This window comes from Tupaia chinensis, unplaced genomic scaffold (assembly GCF_000334495.1).
Source record: "Tupaia chinensis unplaced genomic scaffold, TupChi_1.0 Scaffold000028_1, whole genome shotgun sequence".
In the NCBI taxonomy this organism is placed as follows: domain Eukaryota; kingdom Metazoa; phylum Chordata; class Mammalia; order Scandentia; family Tupaiidae; genus Tupaia; species Tupaia belangeri.
In genome coordinates this window covers 3,530,139-3,543,815 of record NW_006159458.1, presented here as the reverse complement: position 1 = coordinate 3,543,815, position 13,677 = coordinate 3,530,139, and the positions used below count along the sequence as shown (strand labels likewise).

The window sequence follows — 13,677 nt, the reverse complement described above, 5'->3', positions numbered from 1 at the left end:
TGTTGTTCTTACAAACCAAGGCCGTTCTCTCAGTATGGCTCTGTCTCATTTCCTTCAGTGACCTCACTGCTTCACAGCAAACCTTCACCTTCTTTGCGGACTTTAATTCCAAGGTCTCATTTCCCTTTGTCCCTCGTCTTCTCCCATCATCTCGGGCACTCAGTACCTGTGGAAAGCCCTAACATTCTGATCTTACAAGTCTGAAGCTCCTCAGTTCTTAAGACTTTCTCCTTTAGTTGCCAACATTATTCAACTGCACAGAGATTAAATATAGATCAGCTCTTTTGTTTGTTTATTTTGGGTTTTTAAAATTTATTTTTATTTATTTATTTTTGGTGAACTGACCTTTATTTTATTATCTTACCTACAAATCATGCATGAATGCCTTGAAATAAATTTTCTTTGAATAAGCCCACTTTTACTCAGCAAAATTCAAAGGGGAAACATTAGGTCTTTCTTGTATAGGAAAAACCTGCCAATGGTTCCTAAATGATTTTCACAAAATAAAAAAAGGGCCCTAGTCTTGAAGAAGTTTTGGCTTAATTTTATCAAGCACCAAGATGTGCCACAATTCTTAAGGGAAGGCAGAAGCAAGCTAACAAAAAAGTTACTATTAGAACAATATACTGCAGTCTGCGAACAGCCACTCTGTTTATTTACTGACCAGATTACAAAAATAGTCATGGTGGATACCTTAGTTTATCCTTCTACTAAATCTGTTGACCTGGTCTTCCCTGTTGCCAGCATCTCCGAGACCTTCTACAAAATGGGTGGTCTTTTTCTTCATTCCATCTCAAGCAGAAGATAATTTGAAGGGCCACAGAAAGTTTTTTGCTTCTTTGAAGGTTTTCCAACAGTATAGATTTCATGAATTGAATCCTCCATACAGATGGTGCCAAATTTACCAAGAGATCCAGCAATCACGGAGTTATCTGTCAATTTGCTTCTTATTGATTCTGCCATAACCACGTTTGTAGATCAGTTCATTTACTGACTTCAGATTCGGGTACCCCCATGCAATATATGGTTCCACAATTCTCAGCATGTTAATTGAGGCCTTGTTGAGTTTAACAAAAGTGCCATTGAAGATATGGTGAAGATGACGAAGCTGCAAACACCTTTCTTTCAAACCTTTGGGCTCACTCCACTGATACCTCTGATCCTGACAACAAATGCCAATTTGGGTTCTGCAGGTACATAGAAGTTGGCAGCTTTTCTTGCCATCCTGGCCATGAAAATCTCAGTTCTGTTCATCTGTCTATATTATTTATGATAGTGCTTAGCTTTTTCATAGATAAGCTTTTACCTTGTCTTTTCAAGTGTCTTTTGAGCAAACTTCTTTCTCAGGCGTTTGATCTTAAGCTCCACAAAATTCCTTTGCTTTTTCTTGAGGGTTTCTGGCACAGTAGGAATCTTTTTCTTGGTGGCTTCCATGGCAGCAGGAGCCTTTTTCTTGGTTTCTGCCACAGCAGGAACCTTCTTTTTCTTCTTTTGAACACCCTCCATGGTTCCAGCTGGAAAAAAGCTACAACAGTTCTTATAAGAATGAATTTTAGAATTACATCAGTGGTTTTTTTTGTTTGTTTTTTTGGTTTTTTTTTTGGAGAGGTTTTTTTTGCTATAGGGCGCGTGCGCTCGCCAGAGAGACAGAGAGAGACAGAGAGACAGAAAGCAAGAAATCACCCCCTAGGGGGAATGGCCATGCTGCAATCCCTTCTCCTCCATTCTTCTCTCGGGATCTTGGGCACGCATGCACACGTGCCCGGCGTGAGTTTAAGCCACCGGGTTTGGGATGCGAACCGCGGTCGACTACATGGGAGTCCAGCGACATAGCCATTATGCTAGCTGCTGGTCCCAGAATTACATCAGTGTTTGAAACCCAGTTTTGCCATGTATTAGCTGTTTGGTTTGGGGCAAAATTCAATATTTTTGTCTGAAAAATGTGTTTGATAAATACCAACACAATTGGTTTAAGGGGTTATTTTTAATTTAATTAAAACATTTCTTCCATGAGAGAGAAAATGAGAGATAAGCACCCCGATAGGGTCCTCATGCCACAATCCAATCCCATCTCAGCTAGCCCAGATCATGGACATGAATGTGCCCAGCATGTGCAGGGAGGTCCCAGGGTACAAATCTAGGACCTTCCTATGTGGGTCCAGCACCACAGAGAATTGCGTTACTGCTCTATTATCATTTGAACCTTGTTGAGAAGATTAAGACAATAATGTGAGGAAGGAGTTTTAGGGAGAGCTGGATAATGGCTAGCACCGCCCCTGGAATTTAGATTTCATAAGGGCAGAGCGATTTGTGTGCTTCGTTGATGACTATATCCTCAGCACCATAAGATGGCTGGCAAAAAGTTGTCAATGGGTTGAAATGAATGCAGGTATGGCAGCCATGGCTTTTATGGCAACATTTTAGGTCTTATCATTACCCTCAGTATTTCTCTAGCGAAAAGCTCAAGTTGAAGTGTCCTGCCTTCCTTATTTCTTCTTCCGTGAAAGAGAGAAATAGGCACCCTCAGCAGTATCTGCATGCCATGATCCACCCTCAGCTTCAGCCAGCCTAGACCATGGGCATATGCAGGCTCATTGAATATGTACTAGAAGGCCCCAGGACATGAACTTGGGACCTTCCCATGTTAGTTCAGCATTGCAAAGCATGCATTGTATTACCACCGCACCGCTATTTGATCCTTCGCCTTTATTATGGGCTTTACTACACTCACTACCTATTTAGGAACCGAGACTTACCATCTTCTGCCCTCCCACAATGCTTGCTGGGCCAATCTTCAGCTGTAGGTCCCTGCCTCGTGTTATGACTTTGCTCCTACCTTTGGTTGTCCCAGGTAACCTCATGTTTCTTAAAGAAAACTCACAAAATTCTTATGCTAGTTGCATCACAAAATACTAATAATAATAACAACCAATACTTAACAAGTGCTTACTAACGGGCCAAGCATTAATCTCAACCTTTTTACATCTATTCTTTAATTTCACTCTGTCCAAAAGGGAGGATCTGAGATTCAAATCCAAACCTGCTTAGTCTGACTTCAGGGACCTGCCCTTACACACCACATTGTATGGCCACTCTTCATATTGGATTCTCACTGTTACTCAGCAAAACTGTTCTGCATCTCTTTGGACTCCAAAACATATGGGCCCCAACTGCTGGTTTTGGTCTCGTTCAGTTCCTTTCCCACTCTGCCCGGCCTCTGACTGCTGCCAGCTCCCTGCGTGAGCAGTGACCTCCCCTCGTGGGAGTGCACTGATCAAGGCCAGCTGATGTGGGTCTCCTGTGTGCTGCCGAACAACTCCTTTGTGTAGTCTCTTCTTCCAGAATGTCCCTGCGTTTCCTGTCAGTGCCTCTTACTCTCCTTGTACTTCAGAAAAAATGTCCACTCTCTTCCTAAGGCATCCTTCATCCAGCCCTTGTTTGATCCTGGGATTGTATTCCATTACTTATCAACTCTCTTTGCAATGTCAAAAACTCTTTTTGAGTGTCTTTTCTGGTATTCCACTGGGAGCTCATAATTTCTTTGAGGAAACAGACATAGAAATATATTTCTTACAGCTCTGAGCTCTGCATCTGCACTCTTTGCTTTACTTTGCAAACTGGCTCCTATTTTTCTACTTTCAGAAAAAAAAATCCTTCACTATATTTGAGAACTTTTTAAAAAAAGGTTTTTGCTATGGGGCATGTGTATTTGCCAGAGACAATGAGAGGGTAAGTGAGAAATCATCCCTCAACCCCCCAGGGTGATGGTCATACTGCAATCCCTTCTCATTCTTCTCTTAGGACTTTTGGCACACACGCACATGTGCCCAACATGATTTTTAAACCACTGGGTTTAGCACTCAAGCCACTTAGTCATGTGGGATCCAGCTGCCTTAACTTCTGCACCATCTTCTGGCCTCCAGCATGACTTCTTGATTGCAAGTTGTTTTTATTTTTAATTTTTATTATTTTTTTCCCTTGGTCATGATAGAGCATATGAATGTCAGAGTGAAAGAGAGAGAGAGAGGGAGAGAGAGAGGCACCTTCCTCTAGATCAGGTCGTGCCATGATCCTTTTCCTCTAGTCCTCCAGCCCATGGAATTCTGGGTACCTGCAAGCATACCTGGCATGTTTCAGGCAGACCAAGCCAGGAATTTGAACCATGGTCTCCATGTAGAATGAGGCTTCTCTTAAGTAGCACAATACCACTGAGACATGAAGCCAGTGCATATTTTTGTATCCTCAGAGCCTTTAATAATCTACTCTTAGAACCAGTAGATGGTTTAAGAGTTACATAACTGGACTTCTACATGGTCAACTGTGGTTCAAGTCCTAGACCTGGTAAATTGAAAATGTCTCACTTTCCCTCTCACTGTCTGTCTGTCTCTCTCTACCCCCTAAGGCAAAAACCTCTTAAAAAAAAAAATCTGATCTCTTTGGCATGATGGGAATAGTGCATTGTTTCTCATCCTTATTTTACTCCAGAGCCTTTTCTATGTCAAAGTAAAGGATCACACTTTGGGAAACTCTTTTTTAAGATTTTAGATAATATTGATGGAGTTCCAGGTACACGGGATGTACTTGTAAACAGCCACAGCCACCATCCTAGGGCATCACCACTGTTGGATCTCGGATATCGTGACCTTGACCGCTGTCCTGAACCGCGTCTTCCCACCCAATGTCATAACCTCTTGACGAGGCAGGAATAGACTTCCTCCTGGGCCTGCAGCTATATCCAGCCTCAGCATCTGTCCCATCCCAATGGGAGGTTGTGGTCGTGGTCCAGTTTGTCCTCCCTGCCCGTCACCAGGTCATCTTCACCCAGTGAGTCCCGAGATGTGAACTTACTACCTAGAAAGATGTTGGATCCTCAAGAAAACTCTAAGGCCTGAATATGTTAAAAAAGGCCTCACAGAAGGCCCAGCAATTTCAAGAATTAAACTTAGAAAGGAGTAAATACGTGTTCATTGATAGTCTCACAGAAATCTTAACCTTTTAGTGAATGCCTTTTCTTGAAGGATTTATAATATTTTAATTTACTCTAAAATATTCTATGGAGTCAGTAGATTGGCTTTTCTGGTTTAAATGCATCTCTTTTAAATGGTGTCAGGGTATCTGCACCCTCCTTAATGTTTCCAAGTTTCCCTTCTCTCATCAAGAAAATGGAGAACAGACGTACTTTGCAGAATTATTGTCATACGGGGTGGATTAACTGTATAAAGAACCTAGAACAGAGTAACAACTAAAAAGAGAAGTGACAGGCTGGCGCTAGTTTATGACAAACCTCAGGTGGTGAAGATCATTGTGGCCAGAAGAACATTGTTCATGCTACATCTGGGAAGCCCCTGGCTTCTAGCCCTTTTGTAAAATGATAAAATCAGCATTTTAAGGAAGTTTAGTTCAAAGAAAGGAAAAGAGAGGAAGGGAATAATGAGGAGGGAGGGAAAGTGTGTTGTGTCCTATTAAGTTTGTATTAAGGAAAGCTCTTAGAAGTTAAAATTCTCAGGACCAGCAGTTAGCGTAATGGCTATGTTGCTGGACTCTATGTAGTCAACTGCGGTTTGAGTTCCGGACCAGCAGCTTAAACTCACGCCAGGCGTGTGTGCATGCGTGCCCAAGATCCCGGGAGGAGAGTGGAGGAGGAGGGATTTTGGCGTGGCCATCCCCCCTGGGGGGTGATTTCTCACTTTCTGTCTCTCTGTCTCTCTCTGTCTTTCCAGCGAGTGCATGTGCCCTATAGCAAATCCTCTCTTAAAAAAAAAAAAAAAAAAAGAGAGAGAGAGAGAGAAGTTAAAATCCTTGGGGACCAGCAGAAGGTGTGATGTTTACATCCTTGGACTCCCATGTAGTCAACTGCAGTCTGAGTCCTGGACTCAGTGGTTTAAAACTCACACTGGATGCATGTATGTGTGTGTGTCCAAAATCCTGAGAGGAGAATGCAGAAGGGATTGTGGCATGGCCATCCCTCCTGGGGGGTGATTTCTTGCTTGCAGTCTCTCTGTCTCTCTGGTGAGTATACAACACCCTTTAGCAAAAATCTCTCCCTAAAAAAAAAAAAAAAAAAAAAAAAAAGATGAGGCTGAAATTTTCTTATTAGACTCTAAGCAAGAGCCATGTCAGAGTTAGAACTATAGAAATTGTTAGCACCTTGGGCTGGCAGATGGTGTGATGCTTAAAGCACTGGACACCCGCGTGGCCAACTGCAGTTCGAGTACCAGACCTTAAGGCTTACTTTTTCATTTTCCCTCCCTCCCTCTCTTTCTCTCTCTGGTAAAATTAAATAATGATAATAATAAATAAAATATTTTTTAAAGCAAAGAAATTGTTAGCACTTCAAATGAGAAAGATTAGGGCAAGAAATGCCTATATCTTCACAGATACTTAGGAATCAAACGTCAGTGAGAAGTGGCGGTAATAGCATCCTCATCTCTATTATCAAATATTCATAAGTCGTGTATTGAATCTAGGGCGCTGTGTTAAGTAAGGCAAAGGATAAAAGGATTCCAAGACAGTTTTTACTGCAGTTAAGAAAAAGATAAATAACCAGAAAAGCTATTGGGTTGTTAGAAAAGGTCATGACAGATTTTTGCATAGAAAAATATGTCATGACTTTTCTGACAATCTAATAGTATATGTTGAATGCAAATGGGTGACAAGTAAGTTCTATAGAGAAAGAATTATTGAACAACGCTTCTATATAGGTTGGGTGGCTTTTCTAATACTTCAAGGGTCTCACACATAGGGGACCAGCAGATGGCATAATGGTTATGCCACACTGGACTCCCATGTAGTCAACTTTGGTTCAAGTCCCAGACCCGGTGACTTAAGCTCACACTGGGTATGTGTTCATGTGTGCTCAAGGTCCTGAGATGAGAATGGAGGAGAAGGGATTGTGGTGTGGCTATCCCCTCTGGAGTTGATTTCTCACTTTCTGTCTCTATGTTCCTCTGGTGAGAACACACACCCTTTAACAAAAATATCTCTTAAAAGTTTTACATACTAAGTAGAACCTGAGTCAAATATTATTCAGGTAAATGAAGAATAGGAAAGAAGGTTTCCAGGGAAGGGAAACTGTCTTAAATGCTAAGGTAAGGAATTAAAACTTAAATAAAATTTGATGAGGAAATTGTTTTCTGACAAACTTTGTAATTTAATGTTTTAACCAATTAAACAGAAGAGAAGGCAGTGGTGGCAGATAAATTTATGTAAATATGTATGAATTTGTCTATATTTTTTTCTTTACATAAAGAAATAATTCGTAGGATAGTCACCCAAAAATCAAAAGTGGCTGTTTTTCAAAAATGAACATTTTTGTCATTTTTTTGGTACAATATATATTCAAAAAGGAAGAGAGAAAGGAAGAAGGACAAGAAGACAGACAAGCCCACTGACAATGGGGAGCCAATGAAGATTCTGTGCAAGGGCAGGACATGACCCAAGTCATGTCATAGGAACATATCAATTTCAGACTTTCCTTTTAAGAAGGAAGACATGGGACCAGCAGATGGAGTAATGGTTATACCACTGGCCTCCCATATGGGTGATCATGGTTCAAGTCCTAACCGAGCAGCTTGAAACTCACTCTGGGTGTGGGTGCATGAGTGCTCAAAATCCCAAAAAGGAGAATGGAGAAGAAGGGATTGCAGCATAGATATCCCCGTGGGGGTGATTTATTGTTTTCTGTCTCTCTGGAGAGCACATGAACCCTACAACAAAAATCTCTCTAAAAAATTAAAATTAAAAAAAAGAAGGAAGACATGGTTTCTGAGCTGTTAGGAGAGGAACCAATGATTCTTGAGAACTGGCTGGGTTTTCCAAGACAAGTCCCATGAGACTCATTTCCTTTCCTTTTGTATGACACAGTTATTTTTCTAATGTATCATACAAACATGATTGACAGTGCATGTCTACAGTTCAAAAGGTCTTTTATGACCTTGTGATTAACATGGAGAAATAGAGCCTTGGAGGAAAAAAAATTGTCTGCCCAGCTGCAGCGGCCCACAGGTAGTACTACTGCATGGTCAACTGGAAACCACATTGGAGGTCTAGGTTTAGTTCCTGGGCCAACCTGAACCTGCCAGGACTATAATCCCAGGTAACTGGGAAGCTGGAGCAGGAGGATCATGACATGGAGAGACCCTGTCAAAAATGCCTATTCCTGTCTCTCTTTTCCTCTCTCTCTCCTTCATAAAAAAGAGAAAGGGGGAGTTCCAGCAGCTCGGGCGACGGGAGGAGCAGTAGGGTTTACCTGCTCAACTCTGCAAAGGCTCTAGGTGCGCTGCGGCCTCCCAGACACCCAGCACGCACCCTGTCTACAGCCAAGATGCCCAAGAGGAAGGTCAGCTCAGCTGAGGGTGCAGCCAAGGAAGAGCCTAAGAGGAGATTGGCGAGGTTGTCAGCTAACCTTGCTCCTGTAAAAGTGAAGATGAAGCCAAAAAAGGGCAGGGAAGGATAAATCTTCAAAAGAGTGCAAACAAAAGGGAAAAGGGCAGCAGAGGGAGACAGGGTGACGTGGCCAACTGAGACACTGAAGAAGATTTACCTGCAATAAATGGAGAGACTAAAAATGAAGAGAGTCCACCCTCTTATGAAGCAGGCAAGAAAGAAGTCAAGTCTGATTAATATCATTTATCTTGTCTTATCAGTGGTCCCTTTCTCCCTTCTTGTACAATCCAAAGGAATATTTTCATCAACTATTTTGTAAATGCAAGTTTTTCAGTAGCTCTAGAAACATTTTGGGGGGGAGGGGGAGGTTTTTGCTTTAGGGCATGTGCGGTCTCCAGAAAGACAGAGAGAGACAGAGAGACAGAAAGTGAGAAATCACCCCCCAGGGGGGATTGCCACATCACAATCCCTTCTCCTCCATTCTCCTCTCAGGATCTTGGGCACGAACGTGCATGCGCCAGGCATAAGTTTAAGCCACTGGGTCTGGGACTCAAACCTCAGTTGACTACATGGGAGTCCAGCGTCATAGCCATTACGCCAACTGCTGGTCTCACTCTAGAAACATTTTTAAGAAGGAGAGAATCCCACCTCGTGCCATTTTTTAAGTATGCATGCTTTTTTTAAGAGGCGAAATCATTTACTAATTGTTTATTTTTCAGTACAACCAGAAAATACTGCGATATTGACTTATAGAAGGCTTTGACTCTCTTGCATGTCAGCTTAATATTCCATAGGTGGGGGTGAGTACATAGTTTTTAATATCCTAAATACAAAGCATACTAAATGGCAGTTTGGAGTCACAGTCATGCATTTAATGTGTCTTGAATATTTTAAATTACTTCTCTTGTATTTTTTTAGTAGTACTATTTCCTAAAGAAAACCACTCTTTGATGCTCTCCCTGTCAGAATTGTGTGTACTCTGTAACATCTTTGGTCGTGATAGTCCAGTTTTTCTAATAATTTTGTTACTGTGCTGTGAAAGATGGGAAATTTGGAGTATGTAGTGTGTATGATACTAAATTGTGATTTGGTGGGACTTACGTAACAGCTTTCAACATTTGAAGACAGTGGTTCTTAATATCCTCTTAAGGAAAATTTGCCTACAAATTTGAAGCTGGAATGTCACTGGAATAACTTAAAAAGAATCACTATACTTGGCTTTTTAAATTTTTGGTATGTGTGTTAAGAATTGGGTACAAATTGAAATGTCTGTACTGAACCTCAACACAACCAATAAATTTCAATTATAGAAAAAAAAAAGAGAGAGAGATGGGCATTAAGTGAGCTATAGCTAGCTAAATGACCATCCCTTAAAAAGTTAATACTTTTGCAATTGTTCCTGAACATACCGTGCTGGTTTCTGTGGATTGTTGTTGTTGTTGTTGTTTTGTTTGTTTTGCTTTTTACCTCACTTTCCATGCATCTACTTCTGTGCTTGGAATGCACCTGTTTCTGAGACCTTGGATCTTTTTTTTTTTTTTTTGAGAGGTTTTTGCTATAGGGCGCGTGCGCTCGCCAGACAGACAGAGAGAGACAGAGAGATAGAAAGTGAGAAATCACCCCCCAGGGGGGATGGCCATGCCACAATCCCTTCTCCTCCAGTCTCCTCTTAGGATCTTGGGCACGCATGCACACGCAACCAGCGTGAGTTTTAAGCCACCGGGTCCGGGACGTGAACTGCGGTCGACTACGTGGGAGTCCAGCGACATAGCCATTACACTAACTGCTGGTCCCGAGACCTTGGATCTTTGCGTGCACTAGTTCTTACCCAGTCTGCCACGTGCCAGCCACAGCCCTCTATGACAGCACCTTGGTACTGTCTGTCTATTGTCTTCTTTGCTCCTGGATCTTAATCTCTGAGGCTGAGGTCCTTCCACAGAAACTTTCACAATGTTTGTTTATTTTCTTTGGTCCTGAGTTTTATCTCTGAGGCTGAAGTCTGTCTACATTTTATTTATTTATTTATTTTTTTGGGGGGGAGGTGTTTTTTGCTATAGGATGTGTGCACTTACCAGAAAGACAGAAAGAGAAAGCAAGAAATCACCCCCTGGGGGGATGGCCACGCCACAATCCCTTTTTCTTCATTCTCCTCTTGGGATTTAGGGCACACACGCACATGCACCTAGTTTGAATTTCAAGCTGCCAGTTTGGGGACTCAAACCACACCGAACTGTCTCACGGTTTACTTCCTGGAGAACATGAGTCAGACTGCAGCACATTTTAATTCTACCTATATTTATCATCAGTCTTAGTCTACCTCTGCCTATATCATCTTTATATCTAAATTTGTATTTTATTACATTTCAACTAAAATTCATGTAAAAGAAATAAGCATTATGATGATCAATTCAAATGTGAATGGGGGGCCAGCAGGTGGCATAGTGGTTGAAGCACTGGACTCCCACATATCTAACCGTGTTCGAGTCCCCAAAACTCACAGTTCCGGTGGCAGGGAAGTCCAAGGGCATCATAACATGGCAGAAGGCAGAACTTGCAGCAGTGCAGTGTGGTCTGTGTCCATCTGGTTTTCTCTGCTGTCCTAGTCTCAATCCCTCTGATATAAACCCTGCCAGAACTCACTCATGGAAGCTGTGTCTTATGACTTTATCACACCCAAAAGCTCCACCTTTACATATATATATAGGTTTGCCATAAGGCACATGTACTTGCCAGAGAGAGAGAGAGAGAGAGAGAGATGGTGAGAGGGAATGCGAGAAATCATCCCCACCCCCCAGGGGGACAACTATGCCACACTCCCTTCTCCTTCATTCTCCTTCTGGGATTTTAGGCATGCATGCACACATACACCTAGCATGATTCTTAAGCGACCAGGTCCAGGACTCAAACTGTGGTCAGCTATATGGGAGTCCAGAGACCATGCCACCTTCTGGCCCTAGTTTTCATCCTTTGAATCCTATTACAATGACTGATCACAAAGGGCATATTCAAATTATAGCATATGTCTTAGAACATTTCATGCCAGTCTTATACATCTTCTTCATTCTTTTTAATCATTATATCATATTTCACAATATGGATTAACAAAAGAATGTAAGTAATTTATTCCTCCTATTCCTGAATATCCATTTCCAACTTTTTTTGGTTGTTACTCTTATTACAAAAATGCTACAACAAATGTCCTCATTCATGCCTCTTTTTGTACACAGAAGAGTATTTTTTCCAATGGACTCCTAGGCACGGTTTTCTAGTTCCCTCTGCTTTTCTTCTCTTTCTGACCAAGCAACACAGGGTACGTTGATGACTCTGTGCATGTTTTTCCTGGCAGGCTTGAACGTAGGTCAGGTACTTAAGCATTCCCAGGTACTGATAAAGCTATTTAGGTTGTTGCCCCACACTGAACGAAACGAGCCCCAGCCCTGAGCCAAATTCCTTAAACCCTCATAAAGATTCCATACCCAATGCCTCATTGTGGACAGACTTAGGACCCTGGTCTCTTGCCATCTGTCTCAAGGATGTGTTGCAGCACTTTATAAATAAATTCCCTTAATAAATGCTTTCGACTGATCATCCTGGCACTTAGTGCTTCCTTTTGGAATCCCAAACAACCCCTCTAGAAGATTTAGGACATTCCCTGGCAGGAATCCCTTTGCTGTTGCTTTTGGGTTTGGCTGGGACAAAACAACTTATAAGTAGACTTGCTGGGTTAGGAGGAACTGAGATGCAAAAAAAACCTACCCCGCGGCCCATAGATATTAATGGTGAAGTTGATCAAAAAGTTAACAAGCCCGGGACCAGCAGTTAGCGTAATGGCTATGTTGCTGAACTCCCATGTAGTTGACCATGGTTCGAGTCCCAGATCCAGTGGCTTAACCTCATGCCGGGTGCATGTGCGTGCGTGCCCAAGATCCCAAGAGGAGAAAGAAGGAGAAGGGATTGCGGCGTGGCCATCCCCCCTGGGGTGTGATTTCTCTCTTTCTCTCTGTCTCTCTCTTTCTGGCGAGTGCAAGCACCCTATAACAAAAACCTCTCTAAAAAAATAAAATTAACAAGCCTGATAGAAGTATAAATTGTGTTAGCTTTTTAAAAATAATTATTTATTTAATTTTATTTATTATTATTATTTTTTAAAGTTGACCAAAGAGATACACAGCAAGAGAGAAAGTGAGAAAGCAAGCCTCTATGTCAAGCCTGATAGAAGTATAAATTGTGTTAGCTTTTTAAAAATAATTATTTATTTAATTTTATTTATTATTATTATTTTTTAAAGTTGACCAAAGAGATACACAGCAAGAGAGAAAGTGAGAAAGCAAGCCTCTATGTCCGGGATTCAAATCATGTTCGGCCATGTGGGAGTCTAGCACATCAACCACCACACCACCTGCCAGCCCCAAATTGTGTTAACTTTTGAAAAATAATTTGGAATTATAAGCTTTACAAGCATATCCTGTCTTTTGGTTCAGCCAATGTACTTCTAGGTAATCAGGGAGCTTTGTGAAGATATTGTTATAAAAATGTTCATAGTTATTCTATGTGTAATGTTGATAAATACTCTGATAGAAAGCTTGCACCAATATGACTATATGGATTGCTCAAAATTGAAAAATCTTTTATTGTGGTTGATAAATAGATGCTGTTTGAAGCCATTCCCTCAATTCCCACACACACCTGTCTCTTGGTCTCTCCCCTGGTATTCCCTGCCATTCAAACATTAAGCTAAGGCTTAATAGGACAGTCTGAAGCCTCAAGAACCCAGCTCAAAAATGGCAGGCTGATTATTCTCATTGCTTAATTCATTCCCTGCTGCCTTTTAAATGTTTTCTATGTACTTTCTTTTTTATTTTATTTTATTTTATTTTATTTTATTTTTATTTTATTATCTTTCTATTACACTAGATTACATATAACTTTACATTGACTTCCATTGCTTTTTCAAAAGGGAATGCCATGCATGTCAGTCAATACAGAGATATCAATCTCCCCGCTTTATCATTCAATATCTTTTCCATGCTTTTCCCAATAATTATTATTATAATTTTTTTAAACAGTCAATCACTATTTCTCATTTTGCTTATTAAAAAGACTTCACCCATCATGAAATACTTTCCAGACCGGTTCAGTTGAGAATACTATACATGTCATCATCAACAGGTAATAAACCATATCTATTTCTCATTAACATCCTGCCTCTCGATTGTTCACTGCTGTCTTTATCCTCTTCTCTCTCCTTTTTTTTTTTTTTATACTTTGTTTTTTATTATAAATTTTTTTTTT

General features: G+C 41.1%; 2 pseudogenes; one reads left to right on the top strand and one right to left on the bottom strand.

Moving 5' to 3' along the window:
• Positions 1-2,861, bottom strand: part of LOC102481183 (ADP-ribosylation factor-like protein 1 pseudogene) — a 5,653-nt pseudogene extending 2,792 nt beyond the window's left edge.
• A 5,462-nt stretch (positions 2,862-8,323) lies between these two features.
• Positions 8,324-8,622, top strand: LOC102487172 (non-histone chromosomal protein HMG-14 pseudogene; annotated as a pseudogene).
• The last annotated feature ends 5,055 nt before the right edge of the window (positions 8,623-13,677 follow it).